The sequence below is a fragment of the Lepus europaeus genome, chromosome 20, assembly GCF_033115175.1.
Source record: "Lepus europaeus isolate LE1 chromosome 20, mLepTim1.pri, whole genome shotgun sequence".
Classification (NCBI taxonomy): Eukaryota; Metazoa; Chordata; class Mammalia; order Lagomorpha; family Leporidae; genus Lepus; species Lepus europaeus.
The window spans coordinates 51114762-51125301 of NC_084846.1; positions in this window are offsets into that span (position 1 = coordinate 51114762).

Here is a 10540-nt window from a genome sequence, read left to right on the forward strand (position 1 = left end):
TGCTCATTTCCTCCTGACATGGCCACAACCACCAGGCAGGGCTGAGCCAGGCCAAAGCCAGGAGCCAAGAACCCCATCTTGGTCTAATACCTGGCTGGTGGGCTCTGAATGGGAAGCATAGCATCTAGGACTTGAACCAGCACTCTGGTATGCAATGTTAGCCACAAGCCAGTGGCTTAACCTGGTGCACCTGAACACCAGCCCCAGTGTTGGTGTCTGTGTTCATATGGTTCCTCCCCCCACAAATGCTCCCTTCTCTCTCCATTGCTACTTATACCTCTTCCACAAAAAATTCTCCAGGTAATTTTCCCTAACTCATCTCCCTTTTACACTATTAAATCAATTTATTACTTCTCACACAGGAATATTTATTGCTTATCATTTTTTATTAATTTTCATTTAGTATTTTCTAGGTGCCAGGATTGTACAAAATGCTAGTGCTAACATAATGAAAAGAGCCCCGTTTATGATCAGCTACTGGTTGACAATCTCTTGGGGAACACTGTGGTACGATAGGGCTGCATGGGGTGAACACAGGGGACACAGAAGGGGATCTGATCCTATCTTAGGAGACCATGGAAAGCTATTTGAAGAATAAGTCGTCTGTGGCCAATTCTGCGTAATGAGCGAGCATTGTTCAGGTGAAAACGGATTAATGGAAAGCATCCAGGATTAAAAAAAAAAAAAAAAAAGCTAAGGCAAGAAAGAAGGTATGGCATGTTTGGAAAGCTGCCCATACTTCAGTTTGGCTCAAAATGAGAGAAAGAGAGAGAGAGAGAAAGAGAGAGAATCAAAATTAAGGCAGCACAGCCAAGGACAGGTTTCACAGATACTTGGAAGTGGATTTAACAGGACTGGGCTATTAAGTGAAGTAAGGGTACGAGAGAGAAAGGTATGAAGGTCAGGCCTAGGTTTCTGGGATAAGGCAAAGTCTATAGCAGTGCTACTACTTTAGGGATGTTGCGAGGAACAGGAGTGAAGAGAAGGGCAGGAAAGGATGAGCAGGTAGATCGATGATGATGGCAAGGATGGGGCCACACGTTGATGCTAATGCAAGAATGATACTTATTTCAGGCATCACCAAGCAGGTGAGAAGGATCTTCCAGCCTGCCAGAAATCCCACTACATAGGTGGCCACCTATTCTGCCCATGAATGGGGGGCGGGGTAGTTCAAAAGTTCAAACAAAACGGGTCTGGAAGCTGTGCTAGGGTCCAGTGTTGTCTGAGATCCAGGCCAGCCCTGCTGTGGTAACCACAGGTAAGGCACAAAGCTGCTGAAGCTAAGACGAAGTCTCTGTGAGTTCTCACCTGATTGGATCTAGAACAATGATACTGGCAGCAATTCCTCATCCTACCACAGCCTTGGTGTCGCAGCGTGTCAGAGATGCAGCTCATTCCTTTTCCTCTGACAATGCCAAACTAACAGTGCTGCACTAAGCAACAAATAAAAGAATTAAGCCCAAAACAAGTCAATTTTGCACTTAAAAATGTATAATCCTCTTGAGGAAACTGAAATTGACACTGATTCTTTTATATCTTGAGAATTAAAATTTCATTTCTTGGAAGAATGATCAAAATAGATACTGGATCTTTAAAATAAAAGCAGACTTGGGATTTTTAATATTAATATCTGTGAAACTGGAAGATTAGCCCCCAAAAACAGTGCCCATAGGAGTGGCAGCTACACCCTAAAGGGACAGCACTGCATTCAGTGCTAAAGGCCATTAGATCCCCTACTGCCCACCTCCTCCCCAGCTGCAGTAGGATTCCTCTCTGGCATGTTCACAGGGACTCTGTTCAGTCTAGTTTTAAAGGTCTTAAGCTTGGAGTCTTTAATCACCTCCTTTAGAAGACTTTTCCCCTACTATCATAGGAAGTATGTCCTTGAGGGAAATTCACTGACACTTAACCCATATTTTACTTGTTATAATTTCCTATTACCCTAATTAATACCTTTCTCTGAGCCTTTCCTTGTGACTCATCCAACACGCATCACCCTTCCTCTGCAGTGTGTGTGCCACTCAGAACTCGCATGTGGACAGTTACCTTGTGTCTCCAGTCGGTCTTAACAGTAAGGAAATGTTTAAGCCTGCAGTACTAATAAATCAACTCCCGGTCTAATTAGAGGCTTAACTCTGTGAAGAGAAGCTGTAACCCATTTGTTAATAATATCACTTAGGTCTCTGAAAGCATTCTTGCCTAAAAGAACTGAGCCAAATCAGGAACTAGCCTTAAACAAAATGTCAAAATAATGGCCTGCAAGGACACTGAGCCCAGCTCCTTCGCCACGAGAGTGCACCTGAGGATGCTGTCTGCGGCTTTGTGCCATGTATTCCAGAGGTGAACTGACTCTCAGTTTCTCCAAAGTTGATTAAAATTCTTATTTGGTTAACATCATGAGCGTGCTAGTTGCTTTCTTTTAATTACCCACATAATACTCATTTTATAGATGATTGCATCAAGGCTAAGGTCAGTAACATGCCCAGCACCACACAGAGCCTACAGCTCTCTGCCGCTCATGCAGCCTTAGAAAAATATCTGCTGCTTATTTTCTATTGCACCCGAAGCTGCAGAACGAGCACGCGAATGCATAGGATAAGATTTACAGAGTTCACACGTTGCACCTGGCAGTAGCTGGTGTCTCCCTGCTTAGCCTACTGCACACTGACCTTTTCTATGTTTTAATGCATGTGGTCCTACCACAACCACCTCACTAGGTATTCCACTGATGTGCCACCCAGGACAAGAAAAGCTAAATGAAGACCAGGTAGGAATTGATTGCTCTGAGGTCCATACCCGTTGCCACTCCTGGGCTCAGCCTTTCCTGGGCTCACAGAAAGGGAGAATGCTTCCACTCCTTTATACGGGGCAGAAGAGAATAATCCCTGCCTACTCACCCCACACAGGACAGGACCCTGAGCTCCAGAGAACTCTCCCTCCTGCTTCTCTCACTCCCAGCAGAGTGGACATTTGTGGTTCTCAACCCTCCTCCCATTCATGCAAGGAGAAAAGAAGCGCTCGAAAGCCAAGACACTCTGTCAAAAAAAAAAAAAAATGACCTAAATGAAAGATTTCCGCGAGTGAGATCCCAGTGGAAAGAATGGGGCCATCAAAGAAGGAGGTACCTTTCTCTGAAAGGAGGAGAGAACTTCCACTTTGACTATGGCCTTGTCTAAACGTGATCAGAGTCGGTGAACTCAAAAGGCTTCCATAGCTTTGGCAACTCATGACAAGAGCCTAGGGTGGTTACTGATGCCATAAACAAGAGTGTCAATTTGTTAAGTCAACAACAGGAGTCACTGTGCACTTACTCCTCATGTAGGATCTCTGTCCTTAATGTGCTGTACATTGTGATTTAATGCTATAACTAGTACTCAAACAGTATTTTTCACTTTGTGTTGCTATGTGGGTGCAAACTGTTGAAATCTTTACTTAATATATACTAAACTGATTTTCTGTTTATAAAGAGAATTGAAAATGAATCTTGATGTGAATGGAATGGGAGAGGGAGCAGGAGTTGGGAGGGTTGCGGGTGGGAGGGAAGTTATGGGGGGGGGAGCCATTGTAATCCATAAGCTGTACTTTGGAAACTTATATTCATTAAATAAAAGTTAAAAAAAAAATAAAAAAGAAAAGAAGCGCTCTTCTCTTGGAACTCACTCTGGGTCTGGGGAAGGGCTGGGAATCACATGTCGGGGTGCACAACTCTCACGCATTAAGCCTATGTGCTCCATGACAAGGTGGGCAGGGATCTGAGCAGGTCTAACCTGGGAAAATCAGTCTTTGCCTAGGTACCAGTAACCAGATGGGCTGTAGGTTTTGTCCCAATTTGGCTAAATTTTTTTCTTATCAAATAATCCCCCAAAAGGATTCACATGAAAAAAAATCAGGGGGCCAGCGCTGTGGCGCAGCAGGTTAGCGCCCTGGCCTGAAGTGCCGGCATCCCATATGGACGCTGGTCGAGTCCCAGATGTTCCTCTTTCTATCCAGCTCTCTGCTATCGCCTGGGAAAGCAGTAGAAGGTGGCCCAAGTCCTTGGGCCCCTGTACCCATGTGGGAAACCTGGAAGAAGCTCCTGGTTCCTGACTTCGGATCTGCGCAGCTCTGGCCAATTGGGGAATGAACCATCAGATGATCTCTCTCTCTCTCTGCCTCTCCTCTCTCTGTGTAACTCTGACTTTCAAATAAATAATTAAATCTTCAAAAAAAATCATTTGATGAGTCATTTGATATCTAAATATAAATACATTAACCATAGAAATAGTGGAATTGTATCATATAGGATCTAAGGCAAGAAGTATGTATAGTCAAAGTTAACCATTTAAATACCTTCAGGGCACCAACTTTGGAGACAAAAACAGTTTATAGACTTTCCCTCCATCTTGGGCCATATTTCAGCTTCCTAAAAGGGAAAGGAAGAACATGTCCATGGTTTCATCTCAACTTCGCTCAGTTAAGAGAATGACAGGTAAAGCTGTGATTTCTCCATCCTTCTCTCTCAGTAGATTTATTTTTGTCCTGAGTAGGTATTACTGCTTTATTGCAAGCTAAATGCACATACAGTGCAACTCCCTTACATATGATATATATCCACACTACTGTTGATCACCACAGCACCACTCTGGGATAACCCCAACAACAGAACAATGTTAATACTCAAACACACTGTGTTGACTCAAGTTCTAACACCTCACTTTCTCTTTACTATTCTTAAGGTAGAGAAAACCATAAGCAGAACCCGAGAGATCTAGAATTGTGAATTAAAGAGCTCCTGGAAATTGTGGCTCCCTCTTCACCATGGTACTGATATTCCATTGACATCTGGGTAGATGCAGGAACTGTGTCAGTCTACTCCCAAAGGTCCCCATTGCATTGATTTGAAACTGTTTCACATCTGTTGACATTTACATGATCCGTTCAAATTGATGGTCAGGTGATTTTTTTAAAATAAGATTTATTTGAAAGGCATAGTTACAGAGAGGGAAAGAGATAGAGATAGAGATAGATAGGGAGGGAGGGAGAGAGAGAGAGAGAGAGAGAGAGAGAATCTTTCATCCACTACTTCACTCCTTAAATGGCCACAATAACTGGAGCTGGGCCAGGCTGAAGCCAGGAGCCTAGAATTCCAGCCGGGTCTCCCAAGTAGGTTCATGGGGCAGAAGGACTTGAGCCACCTTCTGCTACTTTTCCAGGAGCATTATCAGGGATCTGAATAGGAGTGGAACACCCAGGTCTCAAACCAGTGCCTATATGGGATGCTGGCATTAAAGGTAGTGGCTTATCCACTTGCACCACAACCCTGGTCCTGAATAAATAATCAGTTTTTTTTAAAAATTTTATTTATTTATTTGAAAGTCAGAATTACACAGAGAGAGGAGAGGTGGGGCGGGGCGGGGGGGGAGTCTTCCATCTGATGGTTCACTCCCCAGATGGCTGCAACGGCCAGAGCTGTGCCGATCCGAAGCCAGGAGCCAGAAGCTTCTTCCTGGTCTCCCATGTGGAAGCAGGGGCCCAAGGACTTGGACCATCTTCTACTGCTTTCCCGGGGCATAGCAGAGAGCGGGACAGGAAGTAGAGCAGCCAGGTCTTGAACTGGCGCCCATATGGGATGCCGGCGTTTCAGGCCAGTACATTAACCCACTGCGCCACAGCGCCAGCCCCAAAGTAATCAGTTTTAATACAAACATGTGCTTATAACTCCCAATGATGAAGTTTTTATAAACATGAAAGGTTGGGAAAGGGGAATGAGGAAGATAAATCAGGGAAAGAAATGGAACCAGGATTTAATGAATGTCTCACATGTATTTAGGAAGCTTGATAGAGATACTCTACATATTTTTTACCTATAAGGTTTGTATTATTACCTATTTTATATACTCCAAAAAGTTTTGTGGAAAAGGCCATACAGATAGAAACAGGCTAAGCTCAGAATCAAACACAAGTGTCTCTGGCTCCAATGCCTGGCCTCTATCCACTGAATGTAAAGAAAGGAAAATTTACTTTGCATCCTCATAGGCATATTGAGAAAAAAAAAGAACCAAAGAGAGATTGCGACATGTTTTGCAAAGTAAAATATGCTAATGAAGAACTGACAGTATCAACATGTTCCATAGGAACTGTATATATGATGAACTTTCAGAGGCTCTAAACCAGTTTTCCTGTTGTGTAATTCCTCCTCTTTGTTGCTCTCCTAAATATGCAATGTCATCTCTAGTGCATTATAACCTGTGCAGTTAATAGCTAGTTCTAACTACTACTGGGGAAAATGTTTTAAATTAAATGTAATAAGTTTTAAATTAAGGGAGCATTTTTTAAAAAGGATTTATTTATTTGTTTGAAAGGCAGAATGATAGAGAGATCTTCCATCCACTAGTTCACTCCTCAAATGATCACAACAGCCAGGGCTGGGCCAGGCTGAAGCCAGGAGCCCAGAACTCCATCTGGGCCTCCCACATGAATGACAGGGACCCAAGCACTCGGGCCATCATCTGCTGCCTTCCTAGGTGCACTAGCAGGAAGCTGGATTGGAAGAGAAGCAACCAGGGCTCAAATCAGCATTCTGAGATATGGGATGCAGGTTTAATCTGCTATGCCACAATGGCCAGCCCCAATTAGTGATTAATATTGAAATTAGCATTAATATTAATAATAATAAGGAATCATTCTATAAAATTCAATAAAATTTCCAAAGATCATGTAACCTGACCCAAATGACTTCAGCCAAGTGCCAAGGTCAACATCAATGGTGGTAAGTCGTGTTCTTGCTCCAGCAGGATGACAATGGGACCTTATCTTCATGATCTTTCTCCCCAAACACTTAAGCCATGTCTAACTGTAGAGAAAATATCAGGAAAAAATCCAAAAGAAGATCATACTACAAAATACCATTCACATGTATGTGAAATAAATATCTTCAAAATAGAAGTTTGCCTTGAAACTGTCATGGTCATTAGAAACCAAGAAAGCCTGAGAAATGGTCAGTCAAGAGAAGTCTGGGAAATACGATGAGTAAACATTATATGCTAACCTGCATGGGATCCCAGAACTGGAAGGAACATCGGGTAAAAACGACAGAAATTTGAATATGGAATCCAATAGTAAGGTATTAGTGTTGGTTCACTGATTGAAGCAACCTAGATGTGAGTTAAGTGGCAATCTCTGTCCTAACTTCAGAAATTTTTTAAAATCTAAAACTGAAAAAAGTTAATGAGAGAATAAGACAAAAGAGCATGTAAATTGGGTTTTGTTCTGTATAAATTCCTTAAAATGTGTATCCACCTTCCCCTGTTCTCAGATTTCTTCAAAAACCTGAAGGACAGAGCAAGAACAGTATTTTTTCCTAATTCACAGAAATTGTGGTCATCAGGAAAAGGATAATAAATTAGCCCTGTTCTAGCTTGTCTTCATGAATAAAGAAACTCAGTGCTAGGTTTATCTTTGTTATTGATTGATTATGATCTTTAAAAGGTCACTTTACTTCACAAAATAGATAAAGGTTTTACGTCATGGATGCTTATAAAGTTTAATGAAATGATATAGTTAGATAATGTATAAAAATAGTTACTTTAGGGCTGACATTCTAATATCAGAGCTTTTTAAAAAAATAATCAATTTTTGGCCGGCGCCGCAGCTCAGTAGGCTAATCCTCCGCCTTGCGGCGCCGGCACACAGGGTTCTAGTCCTGGTCGGGGCACCGATCCTGTCCTGGTTGCCCCTCTTCCAGGCCAGCTCTCTGCTGTGGCCAGGGAGTGCAGTGGAGGATGGTCCAAGTTCTTGGGCCCTGCACCCCATGGGAGACCAGGAGAAGCACCTGGCTCCTGCCATTGGATCAGCGTGGTGCGCTGGCCGCAGCGCGCCTACCGCGGCGGCCATTGGAGGGTGAACCAATGGAAAAAGGAAGACCTTTCTCTCTGTCTCTCTCTCTCTCTCTGTCCACTCTGCCTGTCAAAAAAATAAAAATAAAAATAAAAAAATTTTAAAAAAATTTTAAAAAAATAATCAATTTCAAATGCTAGCCAGACAATTGGACTTCCTGGTCAATCAAGAGTCCTAGAGAGATTGTATTCCTTTGTTTGATTTTCTTCACAAAGATGAGCATGCAGTTAAACTTGACTTAAATACCAGGGCAAGCTGACACAAGTTGGTATAGAATTGCATAGACAGTCCACACCCTGGCTCCAGCTCTATTCTGAAAATCAGGGTACAGTGTGACCCAGATGTGCAAGTCTCTGCTTCATGAATCAGCCCCTCCATACACGGAAAACTTGGCCTTGCTGCTCCAAGGGGAGACAAGTGATTACCTGGGGAGATGACATCAAGGCCACCACACGTATCGACTTGCTTTGCCCAGGATGTGGGGAGTTTTGCTTTGCTTGGAATCAGCCCCAGAATTTAGAATTAAACTAACCAGAGCTTGCTTTTCAACTATCCCCAAAATACACGCTTTCCCGAAGACTCCAGGCACTGGCATTCCATTTGTTCAGGCTCTGCCTCTGTTCACCATCCCTAAGCCCTTGATCTCTTCAGGCAATGAGAGGTGGAGGGAGGCAATCAGAGGTTTAATTCAGCCACAGGTGTGTGTGTAGCACAAACCCACGCATAATCAGAAGGAGTCACAAGATAGTAAGGGCACTGCAGGTTCTGAAAGGAGATCCGGCTGAAACCAAGCCGGAAACCAAGCAGGCAGTGTAGAGTTCGGTCATCACTTCTGGGCTGTGGCTGTTCTTGTGGGTTCTGCAATTGGTGCCTAATGTGAAGAGCACCTCACCCGGTGAGAGGCACAGGAGACAGGAAGGTTTTTCTTCCTACCATGCAAACTTCTGGGTCATTTCCAAGTGCTTTTCAAAATGCCTTCATGTAGGCACCAGGAACTCAAAGTGATGACCAGAGATAACTCATGGTCACTACTGACAAGAGGTTTATGGAACATATTTCCATTAGACTCTGTGGCTTGACTTCTTACACCAAGCGACTTGAAAGTGACTAGATCACCTGCATTAGTGTTCTCCTTCCCACAGCCCCTGCTGCCTCTATCCCTACAGCTTCTGCTCTCTACTCATCTCCATGATAGTGGAGAGTGGCTCCTAGACTTCCTAATGCTTCTCTGTTGACTGCGTAGACATGCACACTAGTTTTGCCTTAAAAGTTTAGACCACGTACTATGTAAATACTGATGCCAGCCGAGGAGGGAATGAACATGGGGGAAGCTATAAAAGCCTCATGAAATCCTTGCAGCCATAGTCCCCGGTCAGAGGTTGTAGGATGACACCCTTTGGTTTTCAATTCTTGTTCGCCAAAGTGACAGTCATAGTAAATCATAAAGAAAAATATTGATTGGATTCCTTTTGTTAGTAATATTTATTTCTCAGGGACTTTTGGGTGTGTGCTACCAAATTTGGTGGGCATTTTCACAACAGAGGGCTCTTCTCCAGCAACATATGGTTGGGATAACTACCTCCTTACCCAGAATCCTCCACATGCTAAGGAGTTATTCAATCAATAGACTGAGAATCAGAGACACAGCTTCCAGTTGTATTTTTGTTGCTTGACTCAGGAGCGTTACTCACTAGAATTTCACTGAGCAGGAGTGTGACTGTGTGGCTGTCATTCCGTTCTCGTCCCCTCATTTAGCTGTGTTGCTGGGTACAGCACCAGTGCAGGCCTTCCTGCTGCACACAGCCCACAGCAGAAGCTCATCTGACAGAGGCTGTGGGCCATAAAGGAACCGAAAAACTTTATTACTTGATATCTAGAACCACTTACACCGAGAGTTAGTTTTTCTCCCTCCGGAGAGCAGCTTCAGAAGTGAACTCAGAACAACATTGGGCTTATTGACTATGGAATCAGGACAAGAACAGTTTTAAGTTGAGACAGCAGTTTGGGCACTGTGGAGTTACATTCGTCCAGCAGCCCAAATATTTCTGTCACAATCTGCATGCCCTACACTGGGGGATGCACCAAAGGCTTCCTAGTGCACAATCCTCCTTTTTCTGGATGCCATATGCACTTACACCTTGCAAATTCTGCATTGTTGTCCCCCATTGCACCTTTCACAATCTTTGGACTACATCTGCCTGTCTTTTACCTTCTGTTTACTGGCTTCCTGTGGAAAGGAAGCATCCATGGATAGAATTTGTGAACTGCTGTGGATCTCAAGCAGGTAGGACCTAACATAGTTTTCCTTTTTCTTCTTGTTTTCTAATATTCTCGTATTTTAGTCTGTCCCATACACCCAATACCTATAATAGTATATGGGAATAACTCATCACATTTCAAATTTGTATTTATAACATCAGCTGAATGGTTTCATAAGCATAGACAGCAGTAAAATGGCATTATAAAATCATAAAGGACCATTATATAGGATGAACATTCCTTTGTTCCCCATCCTATGTGTGTGAATGGGAGAGTTAATATAGAATGACATAATGGCAAGGATATCTGCACTTTATTCTATACAACAGAAAATGACAGGGTGTGACGGAACAAGCCTTCCTATGGTCAGTCATTAATGACTTGTGTTTTAATTCAGAAGACATTT